The sequence below is a fragment of the Pimephales promelas genome, chromosome 9 (genome assembly GCF_988280905.1).
Source record: "Pimephales promelas chromosome 9, fPimPro1.hap1.1, whole genome shotgun sequence".
NCBI lineage: Eukaryota > Metazoa > Chordata > Actinopteri > Cypriniformes > Leuciscidae > Pimephales > Pimephales promelas.
The window spans coordinates 10,403,832-10,423,838 of NC_142777.1; the positions used below are offsets into that span (position 1 = coordinate 10,403,832).

Below are 20,007 nucleotides of genomic sequence, written 5' to 3' on the forward strand. Positions count from 1 at the left end.
TCGGCAGGGCTGGACGGAACCAGCGGAGAGGAGAGCTCGGGCTCGGCGGGGCTGGACGGAACCAGCGGAGAGGAGAGCTCAGGCTCGGCGGGGCTGGACGGAACCAGCGGAGAGGAGAGCTCGGGCTCGGCGGGGCTGGACGGAACCAGCGGAGAGGAGAGCTCGGGCTCGGCGGGGCTGGACGGAACCAGCGGAGAGGAGGGCTCTGGTGTGGGAGTGGGGCTGGTGACGACGTCCGCGGTTAAAGAAGATCCACATGACTCCAGCACCCACTCCACATAGGCCGCGAAGTTCCCTCGAGGCCCATCTCCCTGCAGGCGTGCCTGGGTTACAGCAGTTAGGCCTGCTCGGAAGAACACACAGAGGCTTGTCATCAAAATGAACATGAGGTACCAAGTTCAAATACCTCTGTGTGTGGGCCTCGAGGGATTGATCCTCCTGCTCCAAGAGTAGGAGTTGTACGGCTGCAAATTCGATGTTTTTGGAGGTCGGTCAATCTATCACGGTGTGGGTCTAGGCAGAAGAACAGGCCAAGTCCAAGAAGCTCCAATACAGAGATTTACTAATAATTAAATATGGCTACAGGCTGGCAGACACAGAGTAACATTCAACATTGACCAACAAAGACTGAATGAACACAGGCAACCTAAATACAGACAGGAATCAAACACAACGATGTGAAGACAGGTGATACTGATGAATAAGACGAGGAACAGGTGGCTGATTAGGGAGTGAGTTCAGGAGTGGAGACAAGAGGATCCTGGGAAGTGTAGTGCTGATGACAAGACAGACTGGTGCAGACAAGGACTGTGACAGAACTCCCCCCTCCCGGAAGGCATGACCTCACGCCGCAGAACAGAGGAAGGAGGGGGGACGATCTGAGGGCTGAGCGGGGCGTGGCCAAGGCGGAGCAGGTTGAGGGCGTGGCCAGGGCGGAGCAGGTTGAGGACGTGGCCAGGGCGGAGCAGGTTGAGGGCGTGGCCAGGGCGGAGCAGACTGAGGGCGTGGCCAGGGCAGAGCAGACTGAGGGCGTGGCCAGGGCGGAGCAGGCTGAGGGCGAGACCAGGGCAGAGCAGGCTGAGGGCGTCCCCAGGGCGGAGCAGGCTGAGGGCGAGACCAGGGTGGAGCAGATGGAGGGAGGACCCCTGGTGGAGCCGATGGAAATGGGGCTGACGACAGCAGGGGGCAGACTGACAGGGGCGGAGCAGATGGGAGAGGAGACCAGGGTGAAGCTGAGGGACAGACGACATTGGGTGCTGAAGAGGGACCATGGTGACACCGCAGGCTCAGGTGACCGAAGTGATGACAGGGAACAGAGGGACACGGTGAGGCCAGAGGGAGTGAGGGCTGACGGGTGACTGGAGGGAGTGAGGAGTCCGACAGAACCGGGGGGGTGACATGACGAGCGGAGCCATAGGAAGGAAGTCCAAAGGTGAAGGGAGGATGACGAGGGAGCCTGGCCGAGCTGGTGGACTGAGGGGCCATGGAGGAGCTGAGGGAGGTAAGAGCCACGGGGGAGCAGATGGGACAAGGGGCCGAGGAAGTGTCCAGGTGGAGGAGGTGGGAAGCGAAAACTGAGGATCCAGCGACCAGGCAGGGTCAGGGGAGCAGGCAAACGGAAGAGCTGACGGATGACTGATGGGAGGAGGCGGGAGAGGGAGGCTGGGTGGGATCCTGGTCTTGGGCTCTGGCTGGACGGTCTCGGGCTCTGGCTGGACTGTCTCTGGCTGGACGGTCTCTGTGGGGCTGGACTGAACCAGCGAGGAGGAGGATTCAAGCTCGGCGGGGCTGGATGGAACCAGCGATGAGGAGGGTTCAGGCTCGGCAGGGCTGGACGGAACCAGCGGAGAGGAGAGCTCGGGCTCGGCGGGGCTGGACGGAACCAGCGGAGAGGAGAGCTCGGGCTCGGCGGGGCTGGACGGAACCAGCGGAGAGGAGAGCTCGGGCTCGGCGGGGCTGGACGGAACCAGCGGAGAGGAGGGCTCTGGTGTGGGAGTGGGGCTGGTGACGACGTCCGCGGTGAAAGAAGATCCACATGACTCCAGCACCCACTCCACATAGGCCGCGAAGTTCCCTCGAGGCCCATCTCCCGGCAGGCGTGCCTGGGTTACAGCAGTTAGGCCTGCTCGGAAGAACACACAGAGGCTTGTCATCAAAATGAACATGAGGTACCAAGTTCAAATACCTCTGTGTGTGGGCCTCGAGGGATTGATCCTCCTGCTCCAAGAGTAGGAGTTGTACGGCTGCAAATTCGATGTTTTTGGAGGTCGGTCAATCTATAACGGTGTGGGTCTAGGCAGAAGAACAGGCCGAGTCCAAGAACCTCCAATACAGAGATTTACTAATAATTAAATATGGCTACAGGCTGGCAGACACAGAGTAACATTCAACATTGACCAACAAAGACTGAATGAACACAGGCAACCTAAATACAGACAGGAATCAAACATAACGATGTGAAGACAGGTGATACTGATGAATAAGACGAGGAACAGGTGGCTGATGAGGGAGTGAGTTCAGGAGTGGAGACAAGAGGATCCTGGGAAGTGTAGTGCTGATGACAAGACAGACTGGTGCAGACAAGGACTGTGTCACATACATTATTTTTTTTGTGGTAATGTACTTAGTTGTATTTCAGTGGTTCATTAATGGGGTCCTTGATTATGAATTTACTTTTAACTTTGGTGTGTAATGTTGTTCTTTGAGCATAAACATCATATGCATAAACAGTCCAACGCTCAGTTCAATGTAAAAGGAGACATTTTCTTTTACAGAAATCGCTTTTTAACGACTACAACAAATGGTTGGTAGGGACTACAAGGAGCTTCGCGGGTAGGTGACATGATCAAAAACCCTAAAATTCTTAAAAACCCTGCCCCAGGAACACACAACAAAGGGGGTGAGGCCATGTTGGCTGTTTTAGAGAAGAGGAGTTGTTGTTGCTGTTTACACCCCGGAAAAAGTGTTTACTTTAGCTTTTATAAGACCATTCACAGACCTTTAGAAAAATTATCCCTTTTTTTGATCGATTACTGTTTGTATAACCATGGTTTACGGACAAATATGATTAAATGGTGGACAACAACGCATCTATAAGGAAATTACAAAAAAAAAAAAAAACGATATTGCTCTGAAATCATCCTGTGAAATTCGTGCTTGCAAAGTCCGTGCTTGAAATCTGTTCAGCACAATCCTCTTGTTCATAAATATTGGCACGGTCTGAATCTGAGCCATGGTCTGGGCACATTGTTAATATTTATATAATATCTGAGTAGAGCTAGCAGTTATCAAGATGCATGATATTTCACACTGGGCCAACTAACCAATCACAGCACATTTCGTATTTTTGAAGTTGGGGCTTCATTGAAAAGGGCACTTTCAACCAAACTGCGGAGAGAGGAGCTGTAATAATGTAAAATATGAGGGAAAATTCTATGTTTTTTTTTTGATCAATCAAGTATGAAAACATAATCTAGTACACCCCAATAACAAAATCAAGACTTTGTAAAGTGTTACCAAGGGCATAATACCCAGCCAGCAATGACATGTGGGGGACAGATGAGTTAAGTTGGGATTCCATGGTTACTGTGTGGGCATGGGGTTTGGTTGGGTGAAATCAGCAGGTCCCATGTAGGTTTTGTAGTATGAGTCCCACATGAGTAATCCCATATGAGCTGATTACATGGTTCCCATAAGGGACAGGTATGGGCCAAGTGGGCATGGGTTTGAACTGAGAACACATACTTTATATGGGTCCTGCATAGCATATTTATGGGCCAAGTGGGCATGGGTTTGATCTGGGAACACATATATGGGTCTTGAATGGCATATTTATGGTACAAGTGGGCATGGGTTTGAACTGGGAACACATATATGGGTCCTGCATGGTACATTTATGGGCCAAGTGGGCATGGGTTTGATCTTGGAACACATATATGGGTCCTACATATTTTTTTATGGGCCAAGTGGGTATGGGTTTGAACTGGGAACACATATATGGGTCCTGCATGGTACATTTATGGGTCAAATGGGCATGGGTCTGATCTGGGAACACATATATGGGTCCTACATATACTTTTTTTATGGGCCAAGTGGGCATGGGTTTGAACTGGGAACACATATATGGGTCCAGCATATAATTTTTATGGGTTAAGTGGCCATGGGTTTCAACTGGGAACACATATATGGGTCCTGCATGGTACATTTATGGGCCAAGTGGGCATAGGTTTGATCTGGGAACACATATATGGGTACTTTATAGAATTTTTATGGGCCAAGTGGCTATGGTTTTGAACTGGGAACACATATATGGGTCCTGCATGGTACATTTATGGGGCAAGTGGGCATGGTTTTGATCTGGGAACATATATATATATATATATATATATATATGGGTCCTGCATATAATTTTTATGGGCCAAGTGGACATGGGTTTGATCTGGGAACACATGGGTCCTGCATGGTACATTTATGGGCCAAGTGGAAATGGGTTTGATCTGGGAACACATATATGGGTCCTGCATATAATTTGTAGGAGCCAGGTGGGCATGGGTTTGAACTGGGAACACATATATGTGTCCGGCATATAATTTTTTTGGGCCAAGTGGGCATGGTTTTGATCTGGGAACACATATAGGGGCCCTGCATATAATTTTTATGGGCCAAGTGGGCATGATTTTTATCTGGGAACACATATATGGGTCCTGCATATACTTTTTATGGAAAAGTGGCTGTGGGTTTGAACTGGGAACACATATATGGGTCCTGCTTGGCATGTTAATGGGTCAAGTGGGCATGGGTTTGATCTGTGAACACCTACATGGGTCCTGCGTGACATATTTATAGGCTAAGTGGCCATGGGTTTGAACTGGGAACACATATACTGTATGGGTCCTGCATGATGCATTTATGGGCCAAGTGGGCATGTGTTTGATCTGGGAATGCATATATGGGTCCTGCATGGCATGTTTATGTGCTAAGTTGGGTTTGAACTGGGAACACATGGGTCCTGCATGGCAGAGGCGCAAAGTAACTATTTAGGCCTGTTGATAACTTACTTTACAATTTTTAGTAACTCTACATGTAGGCTAATTAATCATGTTTAGATTGAGTAATTGGAACTCAATACAAGTCACGCTAGTCGAACAAACATTGCATATGTAGATCTTTTGCCAAAACAATCCATCAGTCATTTTTGTTAGTCTTGAAAAAAAAAATGAAAAATGGAACTTCCCAAAAATTAAAAAAAAACATCAAAATAGGTCAAAGTTTACCCTGTGTTGAATTATGCTGATTAGTGGACTCTCAGAAAGGTTGCAGGCCTAACGTAACACTTCAAATAATAGCCCAGTCCCAGACGCCTGTGCCTTGGGGCAGAAACGCGTGTTTAGACATAACTAGGGATGCTCAATATAATCAGCCGATATTGGCATTAAATTTCAATATTGGTAATCGGTATAGGTTTTTAAAATGGTATAAAATGACTAAAGTATGTCTCAAAGCGAATGCAGACGAAATTTGAGTGTTGCTGTAGGTTGTTGGCCAACCACATAAACACAGTAAATAAATTCTTGAACAGGGCATCTATAAGGCAATGAGTGGAATGAGACGAATTTTTGGTTCTTGTGTGGCTATTTGAGTAAAATTTCACTTTACCTCAGTCAAAGAAATGTTCAGTTGTCATCTTCTCTCGAAGGGGTAGTAAGCACCGCACCCCAGTTAGCCAACCGGTTGCTAGCTGAGGAAACATCAGAGGGGGCATTCACCATCGGGGAAGGTGCCACCTTGGATGAATATTTTCGAGTGCTTTGAATTATGGGCTCACATTACGGAGGAGACCGTGGTGGTAGAACCTTCCAAGCCCACTTCCATCGAACACGGATGGTCGTTTGAGGGAACTCGGTTGGCCAGGAGGAGGGTCCCTCTTCCGGGGGTCCCAGTTCCGATGGTCCCGAAAAGGAGGAGGAAAAGGAAGACTTCCTCCGTGACTATCCCGGTGGTTCCGGTTCCGGTGGTCCGGAGAAGGAGACACGTCCCGTCTGCCCAGTCAGAGACTGCTCACTTCCCGTCTGCCCAGCGAGAGACTGTTCACATCCCGTCTGCCCAGCGAGAGACTGTTCACGTCCTGTCTGCCCAGCGAGAGACTGGTCACGTCACGTCTGCCCAGCGAGAGACTGGTCACGTCACGTCTGCCCAGCGAGAGACTGATCACGTTCCGTCTGTCCAGTCTGGGACAGAGCCAGAGATTCCCTTTGGCGTGGCTGCCAAGGTTGTGACGGACTATCTGGAGCATCTGGCTCGGATTTTGGAAATGCCAGTCTCTGCTGTTCCAGTACCAGAGGCAGAGCCAATGCCTATACCAGAGGCAGAGCCAATGCCTGTACCAGAGGCAGAGCCAATGCGTGTACCAGAGGCAGAGCCAATGCCTGTTCAAGAGCTGGATCCCATGTCGGTTCCGGACCCTGTGTTTGTGTCTGTCCTTGTGACCATTTCTGTTTTAGTAGCTGTTCCTGAACCGGTGTTGACATTTCCTGAATCAGTGGCTGCTGTTCTAGAGCCAAAGCCGGAGGTTGAGCCAGTGCCTGTTCCTGAACCGGAGACAGAGCCAGTGCCTGTTCCAGAGCCGGAGGCAGAGCCAGTGTCTGTTTCAGAGCCGGAGGCAGAGCCAATGCCAGTTCCAGCGCCAGAACCAGTGTTTGTTCCTGTGTTTGTGTCTGTTTTTGTGGCTGTTGCAGTTCTGGTGTCTGTTCCCGAGCCGGTGTCTGGTCCCGAGACGGTGTCTGGTCCCGAGACGGTGTCCGCTCCTGAGAGAGCATCTCCGCTCTGGCCGACCGAGGGGTCTTCACCGCCCTGGCCGCCCGAGGGGTCTGCACCGCCCTGGCCGCCCAAGGGGTCTGCACCGCCCTGGCCACCTGAGGGGTCTGCACCGCTCTGGCCACCCGAAAGGTCTGCTCCGCCCTGGCCACCCGAGGGGTCTGCACCGCCCTGGCCACCCGAGGGGTCTTCACCGCCTTGGCCACCCGAAAGGTCTGCTCCACCATGGCCACCCGAGGGGTCTGCACTTCCCTGGCCACCCGAGGGGTCTGCACCGCCCTGGCCACCCGAAAGGTCTGCTCCGCCCTGGCCGCCCGAGGGATCTGCACCGTCCTGGCCACCCGAGGGGTCTTCACCGACTTGGCCACCCGAAAGGTCTGCTCCGCCCTGGCTGCCTGAGGGGTCTACACCACCCTGGCCGCCCGAAAGGTCTTCACCGCCCTGGCCGCCGGAGGGGTCTTCACCGCCCTGGCCGCCCGAGGGGTCTTCACCGCCCTGGTCACCCGAGGGGTCTGCTCCGCCCTGGCCGCCCGATGGACTCTGTGCTTCGCCCCGACCGCCCAATGGACTCCGTGTTTCGCCTTGGACTCTCAGGACTAGGCGCTTTGTCCCTCCCGCCCCGCCCTGGTCTGTCCCTCCCGTCCCGCCCCGGTCTGTCCCTCCTGTACCGCCTTATGGAGCATCTGGTAGCCGCTCCGTAAGGAGGGGGTTATGTCACAGTGTTGGGTTGTGTTCCCCAGGTGTCCACTAGATGTCCTCCTTCCCCACGGTGTCATTCACTATCTGGAACTGCATTTCCCATCATCCTGTTCTGTCACTTACTGATCATTGTTCTCAGCTGTTCCCACTCACATCATTTGTATCTGACTATTTATACACTGTCTGTTTCTGTGTTCATTGTGGATTCCTTGTTTATTGTCACCACACTTCGGTTGTCTGCATTCTGTCTGCTTCTTGTTTTGTTTTATGTTTTGGACTGCCTTTCTGGAATTTTGACCCTTTGCCTGGACTGGTTTTGTGTGTACGGATTTCCCATTAAAAATACTGCATTTGGATCTAACGTTTCCTGTGTGTGTGTATCGTGACAGTTTCGCGCTCTAAACGTTAACGGTACATTCGGAAAGCATCACTGCCAGCGGTCACTTCGAGAAGAACTTCAGACATTCACATCAGATTTTCACGAATTGAGGTAAGTTTAAATATTATGTTGCCAGAAAAATAAAAATGCAAATTGCACAGTGGTCTGTAATTTTTGGTTTATGCTGTTTAATCTGAAGTAGAATCTAACCAGTCTCTCGCTAACCCAAAAAACAAGCGCAGGCATGCACTTCTGTCCATACAAACTCTGTTGTTCTGCGCTCTAGCCGGAGAATACTCCTGTTGCAAGAACACTTTTAGTAGTCCAAGAAGAAGCAAATATATTTATTAAGTAGCTATAATGAAGTTATATCTTAAGTATTATATTTCACCAGATTTTATACTGTTAAATTAAAACATATTCAAGCGTGAATGAGAACCGTTTCGAGTGGGATGCCAGGTGTGCAAAAAAAAAAAAAAGTCAAATTTTTAAATCGAATACCAACCCACCGAACGAATATTCTAATATTCTGGTCCAGCCCTAGATATTTTATGTTCATTTATTACATATCTTTCTATTGATTGATAGTTCCTGTTGAACACTGATTTGCTCATTTTTTGTCTGATTTCATTAAGGTCTTGCCAGACAGGAAAGTGACAGAAGGAGGTGTATTCTGTTGTTTATAAATACGGCGTAAGTTTCCATACATTGACTTTAAAGTTTCCTTTAAATGCTCCTGATATATTACAAGACATTGCCAAATGATGTTAATTTCTTATATCACCAACTTATATCACAGTTGTTTAACCAGGATTCTCATCTCAAAAGTTTTCATTTCTCATTTCCCTTTTTTGGCCAAGGAAAAACCCTGATATTGCTCAATGGGCTACATGCACGCATAAATTCCGCATTTGACGCAAGGATGCTCGTCCATTTCCGGTTGTGGAGATTACAGCGGAGGAAAACCGAGGAAAACGGGATTATGGCAGAGTCTTCAGAATTTACTGTCCTCCAGTCTTTGAAATGAAACGTACATACGTTTAGATGTAATTTTATAGTTTTATTTATTTCATTTTAAAAAGAAGCATAAACACAACGAGGGGTGTCTGTTTTATCTGTTTTTGTGACTTACGTTTCTTGAGTATAACCATGGAGTATAAAATTCAACATAAATTTTTGGTATTGCATTGGACTCTACGATCAGCGGAAGTTATCGAGTATCCTTACACCTTCACCGGAAATACCGCCGTGCATAGAGCCCATTAAACTTGATTATAGTATCAGTTTTGGCCACAATCTTATATATGACCCCTTTAAACAGACCATCGCAGATTAGGGATGAGTCACAATCTTTGGATATTGTAATATATTATCTGAGCCACAATTAATTTCACACACACGTGTGTGACAGTCATTAGGTCTTTAACTTTAACACCTCAATATGTCTGTCGGTTTTATAAAGTATAAAGCTTTGTCTATTACAGATCCAAAAGAAAAATGGATTATGACGACAGTCGTAAACGAAGACGTGTTAAAATGAAAGTGCAGGAGCACTTGAATTATTTGGAAGGCTGCCAAAATGACATTGTACCAACAAATATGTATTTCAATGCATCAGAGGAAGACTTTAAGTCTCATGGAAGCAACAATTCAAATGACAAGCAGATCTGTGGACATCACAGTGAATGTGGTCTCAAAGTGATGAAGAATCACATTCTGAAGTTGTTTCCAAACACAGTTTTGAAGTCAAAAATGATCAGACTGATTCGGAAAGCACAGTTGAAAAATCAGACACTTGTAGCTTTAGTGACATTAGAAGGAAATTAAGAGACTGGTCAGTAAATCACAATATTTCACATAGTGCCCTGTCAGAGCTGTTGCACTTATTAGTGCAGTGTGGCTTGGAGTTACCAAAAGATCCACTCTTTAGTCAACCTCAACAACCTACGAAATCAAAGACATTGGAACTGGATGCTACTGCCATATTGGAGTGTCTAACGCAATCATTTCAGCCCTGTCACAGGAAGCACATTCCTCAGTAGATACTATAACACTGCACATGATGGTATACCCCTGTCCGGCAGCTCTAAACAGGAGTTATGGCCTATTCTGGCTAAGATCAAGGAACTTCCCAGAGCTAATGTTGGTGTCATTGGTCTGTTTGCAGGCCCAACAAAGCCTCAATGTATTCATGAATACCTGAAGGATTTCATTGAGGAGTTGAAGCTATTAATGCATGATGGTCTAGAATACAATGGAAGACATTACAATGTTGCTCTTCCAGATGCATTTATCTGTGATGCACCCGCTCGTGCCTACTTGAAATGCATCAAAGGTCACACTGGCTACAGCTCCTGCGAGCGATGCACTGAATATGGGGTTCATTTAGGTACAGTTGTGTTTCCAGAATTGACTGCACCGCTTCGAACAGACTTGACATTTGATCAGCAGCTCGATAGTGACCATCACCATAATGATAGAGTCTCACCGCTACAAGAGCTTGGAATTAGAATGGTGTCAAGCTTTGTCCTTGACTATATGCATTTGGTATGCTTAGGACATGTTAGAAGAATTGTACATCTTTGGACCAAGGGACCTTCAAGTAGTCGTCTTTCTTCTTCTCAGCTGTTGTGGGACACTTTTGTGACAGCTGAAGTCGACCTCTTTGCGTCTCAAGACAACGTTCAGTGTCCAATATGCTTCACAAAGAACAAGGACGCACTCAGGGAGAATGCCTCCTCTGTGCTTCTAGCAGAACCGTTCTGGCAGAACCAAGTTTGGTTTCTGGAGCTGATGCAGCTTCAGAGCTTGGCTCTATGGCCTGTCCCGTTCACAGGCCGGGGTACGGAGTCACTTGGTAGGAACGACTTTGTAGTCTGCTTCCTCAGGGGAGCTAGAAGGATGAACCCTCCTCGTCCCCCCTCGGTTCCCATATAGGACCTTTCCTTGTGGAGCTTACGTATCTCTCATTGAAAACTGCCTTTCTGGTGGCTATCGCCTCAGTCAAGTGGGTGGGTGACTTACACGCACTTTCTGTTAGCACATTGTGCCTTGAGTTTGGGCCTAATGACTACAAGGTCATCCTCAAACCAAGACTTGGTTGTGCTACCATCTGGTTTCGCTTCAGTCAATGACAACCAAGAAGCATCCTATCGAGCTCTTGCTTATATAGGCATAAACCACGCCAGTTCGCGGTCCCTCGATAGGTTGCAGCAGTTGCCGCAGAGTTGAGGGCTGCATTGGGATTGAGGCCTCGCCGGGTCCCGCGGGACCTAACGCAAATCTCCCAGGAGCGGGCAGTTTGAACTTTGCTGAGGGCAGGAATGAGCAGCTAAAAAATAACTGCGGGATCGGGAGGTAGCCTAGCGACATGATGGAGATGTCAATAAATGATGTGGAAAAGATCCTCAAAAGAGGTATTTACAGCACAAAACCTAAGCAAGGCAAGTCTGACATTTGGACTACTATTCATCTTCCTGATTAGTGCATCAGAATACATGCAGGCCAGGGTAACGAAACAAACAACACCATGATTCTCTTTAATAATAGTAATACAAATACGTGTTTTTTCCTGCGGGATGGGAGAAGACACAAAATCAATGCATCTCTATTATTGTGCGGGAATAAATTCTCAGAGTTTTGCGGGTGCAGGTGGGAGTGGACATATATATTGCGGAAGCGGGCGGTAATGGTCAGAAATTCAGCGGGCGCGTGCGGGATGAAGAAAACAGTCCCGCGCAGGGCTCTACCGCAGAGCAGCCAATAGGGAATAGTAGGTCTGCCAGCTGCAGCAAGTGTGTTTAAATTAATACAGATTATAAGGATAATTTTTGCCTTCAGTATTCTTGAGAAGAGGTTTTCCCTCTGTTTTTTTCCATAGTCAACTATCTAACTAGTTATTAGTTATGTGTTTGCTGTCACAAAGCTTTGGATGTCCACAATGTTTATTTCCACTAGATGGCGCTTGTGTACTTCAACACTCATTTATTTCAGCAACTTTGAATCAGTTTAATCTGTACATTTTTATATTTCAACTATTTTATAATGCTTGTTGTGATTAATATACTCAACTGTTGTACATTTGAGCAATAATTCTTTTTTCTAAGAGTTTTATGGATATATTTGATTTTGTTCCCATCGTGTCTTTGTATGTCACTTCCTGTTTTTGCCGTGGAACAATGAGTCAGAACTGCGGTCGGAGTTTACAATTCTCCTGATTATATTAAAAGATGTAATCGCAAGGTTTAAAGTGTTTATCATTATGATAAGTCATGCAATCAAGAAGCTTCAAGATGTAACCCCCTCTCTTAGCTCACAAGCAGGCAAAAGTGGTATGTATTTTCTGTTTATGTACGAGTTTAAACTCGTGTGTTTTCCATGTAACTGACTGTGATATGTTTTGGTTGTATATTCATCCTTTAAGTTCTACGGTGTTGATGTTGATGTCTGAGTCCAAAGAGCATTAAACATCAGTTAAAAGAACCTCAGCCTTCGTGTTGTGACTAAGAGCGGTACAAGTTATCTAACATTAAAAACATTTTTCTATTTAACAAGAAAGTCGTACGAACCTTAAAGTGTTAACCTGTCACCTCTGACCTTCAAAAGCTGTCACAGCTCCTGGTGCAGATGGGATATGTTGTTGCAGGAACTGATTTGCTATAGGCTACTCCTGACTGGTCGAAATCTCATGCTAGTTAGGACAAATGTACAGCAATGTACAGAAGTAGCTGCACTGCTTAAATACAAAATTAAAGTTTTTGAACGAAAAGATAAGTAAAGTCACTCTGATGACACAATTTTTATGTGAAATGTGCATATTTACCCCCAATTGTCATGGTATGGGGAAAATTTTTTTTTTTTAAAAACTTGAAACCAATTTCATTGGATTCCTTGACCCCAAAAATTTACACTATTTTTTTAATATTTTATAATTAATAATATTTTTTAATAAAATTTACACTAAATTTGTCATTATGACAAATGACAATATGTCATTATTGCGCATTGGCGGCCATTTTTGAAAAACCATGTTTATTTCTGATATAAAAGTGTGATCTCACTTGTGTCTTAGGATAAATTTATTTGTATGACCCTAAGGTACTTCCATACCAAAGGCGACATTTAGGCGTCTCAGTGAAAAACAGCGTTCACTCTCCCTTAAATGTGGAAAAGAGAGGGCAAATAAGCCTCTACAACCACATTTCTCAGGTCCGACTCTCCCTGATGTTCCTGTCCGCATGCAGTACATGAAGTACAGACATGATGGCAATATAATTTCACGTCGTTAAGGCAACAATTGTTTTAATGTTAAGGGAAAAGTTGCTGTGGTTCGGAACATTGTTGAGTCGGTATCGGGGGGTATGTACGCAGTCTGTCAGTTTTATGAAAAACAAGACAGCTTTTACAACTACCCTATTGAGTCAACGTGTGTGGGGATTAGAACAGTGACACGGCTGTCTCACCAGCTGCACGGTGTGTCGGTCACAGATTTAACTGAGAGACTTGTACTTCTGCCATTGCAGGATGGAGCTGTTGCATTTGTCCAATTACACAATCAGTAACCATTATGAACTTTGCAGCATGTCCCTGTACTGTATCGTTGAGTTTATTGATGAAATCCATGATGGCAAAGCTGTGGTGGATATAATTCCAACTTGTTGGATGACCGAAGAAGACAGTGAGTGTTTCTGGCCATCAGGCCGTAATGTAACCAAGGCTGTGAAGGACCGACAGAAGCCTGAGGAATCGTGGCCGAAATACTCCATCAGAGTACATGGATGGGCAGGTAAGAGGTTCTTTCTGAATTTGATAAATACTTTGGCTGTCATCTATCTAGCTCAGTGTCAATAAGACATCAATTTCTATAAGTGCCAATAATGTACTTTTCAAATTTAGGCTATAAAATTGTGATTTCTATATTCAATTGTCTTTTGTCAAGTCAAGTCAAGTCACATTTATTTATATAGCGCTTTTCACAATACAGATTGTATCAAAGCAGCTTCACACTGATAACATGAAAGTAGCACAACACAGTATCAACAACATTGCTAAACACTAAATAACCCCAACTGAGCAAGCTCAAAGCAAGCCAAAAGCAAGGCGACAGTGGCAAGGAACCAAACTCCATCAGATTGGATGGAGAAAAAACCTTGGGAGAACCCAGGCTCAGTCGGGGGCCAGTTCTCCTCTGGCTTACATTCATATTGTTTAAATTTAAATATTAAATATAAATATTGTTTATGAATAAAACGGCGCCATAACATATCGCAGGCGTTGAGTCGTCTCTTCACAGGCGTTGAGTCGTCTCATCATCGTTTTTGTCTGAACCAACATCAGACATCATAAATGGTAAGCAATATTTTTTCATGTTTATTCAACTCGAAGAATTTAGGTGCAGACTAGTGATGCGCGGGTCGTCTCATAACCCGCGGTCCCCACGGGTAACCCGCGGGTCGGGTTGGGGCGGGGAGAGAAATTGTCACTTTATTTGCGGGGCGGGTTGGGGCGGGTTATTAATTTAATTAAAAAAATTTTTAATCCATGTATGTTGCGTGCAATTTCAAGCCAGAAATCAGATTATTTGATAAGTTTATAATACGAAGGCTGAAGCACTGTAACTTGCGTGATGTTCCCAAGCTTTGGTGTCACGTGACACGTCACGAAAGCGACGCGCCAAGCAGCTCCAGCTGACAGCCAGACAACTAACACAGAAAACAGAGAAGATGGAAGATGAGGTGCGGGAGAAATTGAAGTCGGGAGTTTACATAACTAAAACAAAAAAAGGTCAGGCTAAATCAAATGTTTGGGACTGGTTCTCACTAATAGTTGCAGCAGAAGACAACATCTGTATAGGCTACGTTAAGTGCAACTCCTGTGAAAAAATATATAAACATGAGAGCCACAAAACGGGGACTTCCAGCTTGACCAGACATATTTGTGGGGGGTCCAAGAAAAAGGTGGACAGTGGAACGTGTCAAAATATTACTGCTTTCCTTAAAAGTAGTAACCCAGACAGCAAAAATCATGCGGGCCAGATCTGGCCCAGAACCTTCATAAGTTCTGGGCCAGATCTGTAAAACGGACCCGGGCCGGTGTCCTTTAGCACAACGGGCCAATGCCGGTGTGGATCCGGTTTTCACATCTGGGCCGGCACTGGGCCGGCACTGGCCCAGCTCCAGAACAGATGAGAATTATTTTAGTTATTTGGCCCAAAGGTGGGCCAGATCTGGACCAGTTCCATACTGGATCCGGGCCAGATCTGGACAGGCACTGGGCCATCTCCATTTATTAGTTCTGGCCCGGAATCACACCACCTCTGGCATCTGTCATAACCTTGATCTATACCACAAAACAAACCATATACAAAAATACAGATTTTTTTCAGTTAAAGGGGTAGTTTAGTTTGTTTTAGATGTTGTGCATGATTCAGCTTGTACTATGGGTCCTAGTAATAGATATCAGTGAAGGTATACCATTTCTGTCTGAGAAGTGTAACAAATAATGACTTGTATATTTTCAAAGTACACTAAAGCTGATGATTCACAGAGCAACTTTTAGAGCAATTGTACTGGGCAATGTTGTCGTCAATTGTAATGAGTAAATATTACTACCGTAATCCCCTTCCCCCACCATCTTACGATTTCTTGTTTTACTTGCGTTTTCTTTTTCCTAGCATTTTAAACCCGATTACTTTTCTTTCTTGGAGCACAAAGCATGGATAGTCAAAGCTGTTACACAGACTGTTTCTATTTGTCCTGCATAGAATTTCAACAAAGAAAGTGATAGAACAGATGAGTGACACATTTAAAATTTTATTTAAAATACACATTTTAAAATTTTATTTTAAAATGTCTAAAATAAAAAAGACAGGACAGAAACTTAAAACAAAGTAGATAATTGCCAAACTAAAAATCAGTCTAATAAACACATTTCTACAGATAATTTCTGTCTTGAACAACTGTTGGAACAACCGTCACATAACGTCCAACAAACCATCATGGAAGAGTGTGGGATGGCTGATGCGTTCATTCCTGCAAAGTATAAAAAGAGTGTAAGAACTCAATTGATAATGGCAATCACAAATTACATGAAAATCCACTGAGATTGGTAATATTAAAGGGGACTAGGCTGGAAGATTTGACCTAAAATCAAAATCCAGATTAAGAGAACATTTTACCACAATTACAACTAATGAATGATTATCTTGTACCGCAAACATGCTTAACTGTTGTAGTTGGGGTGTTTTTTGTAGTTAAAGGACAACTCCGGCGCAAAATGAACCTTTGGTCTAATTACACATTGCTACCTAGTCAACCGTTATCTGAGATTTGTTTTCATAATTGCCGAATGTAAATAGTTTTATCTCTAAAAACAGTTTAGACTATAACGCTAGTATAATGCTAGTATATAGGGCATAGAATAATGACAAGTAAAAATCGCTTGTTATTACCACTAACAAGGCTCAAAATAGCCCCACAGTAACACGGTAGCATAACAAAGGTGCCTACATTCAAACCGAAGCATTGAGAACTTTGTCAGTGTCCATACAGTTTAATAAGAAGATATTTTATACACACAGTCAACTTCGTGAATACAGGAAGAAGCCATCTTTGAAAATTAGTCTCTACCAGTCGATCTAAGAACGCCGATCCATGTCCACCGGTAAGATGTGAATAAGGTGATAATGTGAGTGCGAACAGTTGGCTACGTGTACATATTGAAGAGAAGAAAACGGTTCGTGTTTGTGTTTCTTCCGAAAACAACGGACCATATAAGATTCTGCACAGTTCAGCGCACTTGGATCGGCGTTCTTAGATCGACTGGTAGAGACTAATTTTCAAAGATGGCTTCTTCCTGTATTCGCGAAGTTGACTGTGTGTATAAAATATCTTCTTATTAAACTCTATGGACACTGACAAAGTTCTCAATGCTTCGGTTTGAATGTAGGGACCTTTGTTATGCTGTCGTGTTAGTGTGGGGCTATTTTGAGCCTTGTTAGTGGTAATAACAAGCAATTTTTACTTGTCATTACTCTATGCCCTATATACTAGCGTTATACTAGCATTATACTAGCACTATAGGCTAAACTGTTTTCAGAGATAAAACTATTTACATTCGGCAATCATGAAAACAAATCTCAGATAACAGTTGACTAGGTAGCAATGTGTAATTAGACCAAAGGTTCATTTTGCACCGGAGTTGTCCTTTAAATCTGTATCTGTATTGCATTTTCAAACTTCAAACAAAAATCATTAAAATTAACAAGTTAATAGATGTTTTCTCTGGAAGTATGTTGGTTTGAGGTGAAAAAAGTTCACCTCAGTTGGTTTAGTTTGTCATTTGCTAAGTGATCGTAATAAATAAACACATAGGCTTACACAATCCCTTTCGTCCTATAGATGCATCCTACAGAATATTTCTATCGTTCCCAGGACAGCCCTGAAAAAATATGTCACTGTTCCTACATACGTACTACGTAGCTGCAATGCTATTAACAACAATTTGCAAAGTTAAACACAAAACAAATGTTTCTACAAAAGACTAGCACAATGATTTATCTACAATTTACCATGGTTAATGCATCTCTGGCCATGGCACGTTCTTTGCGGCCACCTCCGCGGTCAGAGGCCGGGTTGAACCAGCGGATGGCGTGCTGGTTAATCTCGTTGTCCGATGCGCTGCTAGCAACTTGGTTCTTCCGTACAGCCTCTGTTATGAGAGAAAGTCAATTGGTTGATGGGTACAAATTCTGAAAATTACCTCTAAGTCAAGCCAATAACCCACTGTTTTGAGAAAAGCTTTAGATGTTGCCCATGTTTACTATTGTTGGTGTGGCAGAATACCTAATTTTGTGTAGACTTTCATTTAGTAACTCAAAACAAATGAATAACTAATCACAACTAGATTGTATTGGATCATCCTTAAATCAACCTTTTCAAGAGGAAGTGATTATGTGAGTAACCAGTTCTGTCATGACTGCAATCTATTTCAGCACTGCTATCAAAGTATTTTTTTGGCTTTAAAGTTGCATCCCTTATTATGCATTATTAGTAGTGTAAAACTAGTAAAACTACTAGTATCTAATGTATATGTACTAGTCACAATTGGAATACATACTAGTCAGAACTGAATAGTTGATATCTGAGTGACAGATCCCCATGGAAGTCAATGGCAACAAAAGTCACAATATTTAGTCACAAAGGAATAGTCAGTCACTATCGCAATAAGTACTAGTACCTAATGAATAAGTACTAGTATCTAATAAAAAAGAACTAGTATCTAAGTACTAGTATCTTTAAAAAGGTTCTAGTACCTAAAGAATCAACACTAGTATCTAAAGAATTACACTAGTAGCTGTTGAATAAGTACTAGTACTTAATGAAATAGATACTAATATCTAAAAAATAAGTACTAGTAGCATGAAAATAGAGACTAGTAGGTTAAAATGATTAAATGTTAAGTGGCTTGCCATAACCCAAATAAATATCCAAATGAATCAGGCACTGCTCAACCATAATACCACGGCGGGATTTCATACATAGTCAACGAAAAGAAACGGAGAGATGCGTTTTCCAGCCCAATGACCTTATATTTGTCATAATTTGACAGTGAACTTAGTAAACAATTAATTTACACCTATGAATTAACGTTAACTTATAATTAATGTCAGATGAAAATTCTAATTTCTTCTAGCTTTGATTTTTAATACTTTACCTATCATAACTTCATAATGTTGTGCTTTATCATAGCAGGATAAGGATTTAAAAAAAAAAAAGTCGGAAAAAAATACTTTAGTTAACTTACCCTATTAATCCGGGGCTCTCGCAGCCAGGGGTGAAGAAAATATCTAAAAAGGAAGACAGGTGCTGTTAATTAACGTTAGTGCTGTTCAAAACTACGTATACAACATCATTGTAAGTTAACTAACGTTAAACAGCATTAATGTTTAAGCTAGCTACACACAAGTTGTTTATTAATGCTAGCTTAGCTATCAGTTCATTCAGATAACCCAGCTAAAAAGAGTACGTTACGTTAGCCAATCTTCTTCAATAGCCATCGTAAGAAGTTAAAACCCGGTCAAAACTTTCCGAAATGTTGATAACAAACATTACACCGCTATTAAAAATAAGCACACTAAACTGTTTGACTGTTTGATATCGTTCAACTTACCGTTATAAACTCTTTCCACGGAGCTTGCAGTCCGAAGATCCAAATGACCAACAGTTCACGCGCTCGTTCCAACGGCCCCGGGCCAGAACAACAACGATTCCGCCGACTGACTTCTAATCTGGAATGAACCGGTTAAAAAAAAAAAAAGGAAACAATTCGCGCGCTCGTTCCGACGAGTCCGGGCCAGAACTATTATGATTCCGCCGACTGATGGATGTTCACGCCTACTCCCGATGTACACAGGCTACATGCGGGCCGTATCTGGAATGAGGCAGTAAAACGGGGGTGACTGTTACACGGATCTGCCGGTTTGGAGGCGGATCCGGCCCAGAGTCAGCTGCTATCTGGGAAATTACCAGCACATGTCAAGTCCGAGGTCACAGACGCTTGTGTTGAATTGTGCTGTCGAGGTCTGCGGCCCTTCGACATAGTATCTGGAGATGGATTTCATTCCGTAGCCCAGTGTCTAATTAACATTGGTTCACGTTACGGACATGTGGATGCCAGCAGTGTACTCCCTCACAGGCAAACTGTTGCGACAGAGCCAAAGCGACCGCGCAAGAAAAAAAAGAAATACTCTCAAAGAGGATAAATAAAGCTCTAGATTGTGGCATAGCTATAACAACTGACATGTGGACCGATGAGTTCAACAAACGAGCATACACGGCGTTTACTGGTCACTTCATTAATGACGACTGGAAATTGGAGAGCCGTGTCATAAGCACAGCTGAATTTGACTCTACTCTCAAAAAGACAGCGCACAACATCCACGATCAAATTATTAAAGAGCTGCATGACTTTGGCATTGAACCTGCTCATATGTCTAAAGTAATGTTTGTAAGTGACCAAGGCGCAAACATTAAAGCTGCCCTTCGCAGCTATAAGTGGATTCCGTGCATTAACATCGTTCTCAAACACACATTTGATGTAAAAGAGACCATGCCAAC

General features: G+C 44.2%; 1 long non-coding RNA gene across 1 annotated transcript; it reads right to left on the reverse strand.

Moving 5' to 3' along the window:
• Positions 1–15,682: 15,682 nt before the first annotated feature.
• Positions 15,683–19,290, reverse strand: LOC120486132 (uncharacterized). The gene is made up of 4 exons (XR_016169642.1): positions 19,061–19,290; positions 18,695–18,737; positions 17,460–17,599; positions 15,683–15,921 (listed from the first exon to the last, which is right to left on the reverse strand). It is a non-coding gene; the product is annotated as an uncharacterized LOC120486132 (long non-coding RNA).
• Between the last annotated feature and the right edge of the window lie 717 nt (positions 19,291–20,007).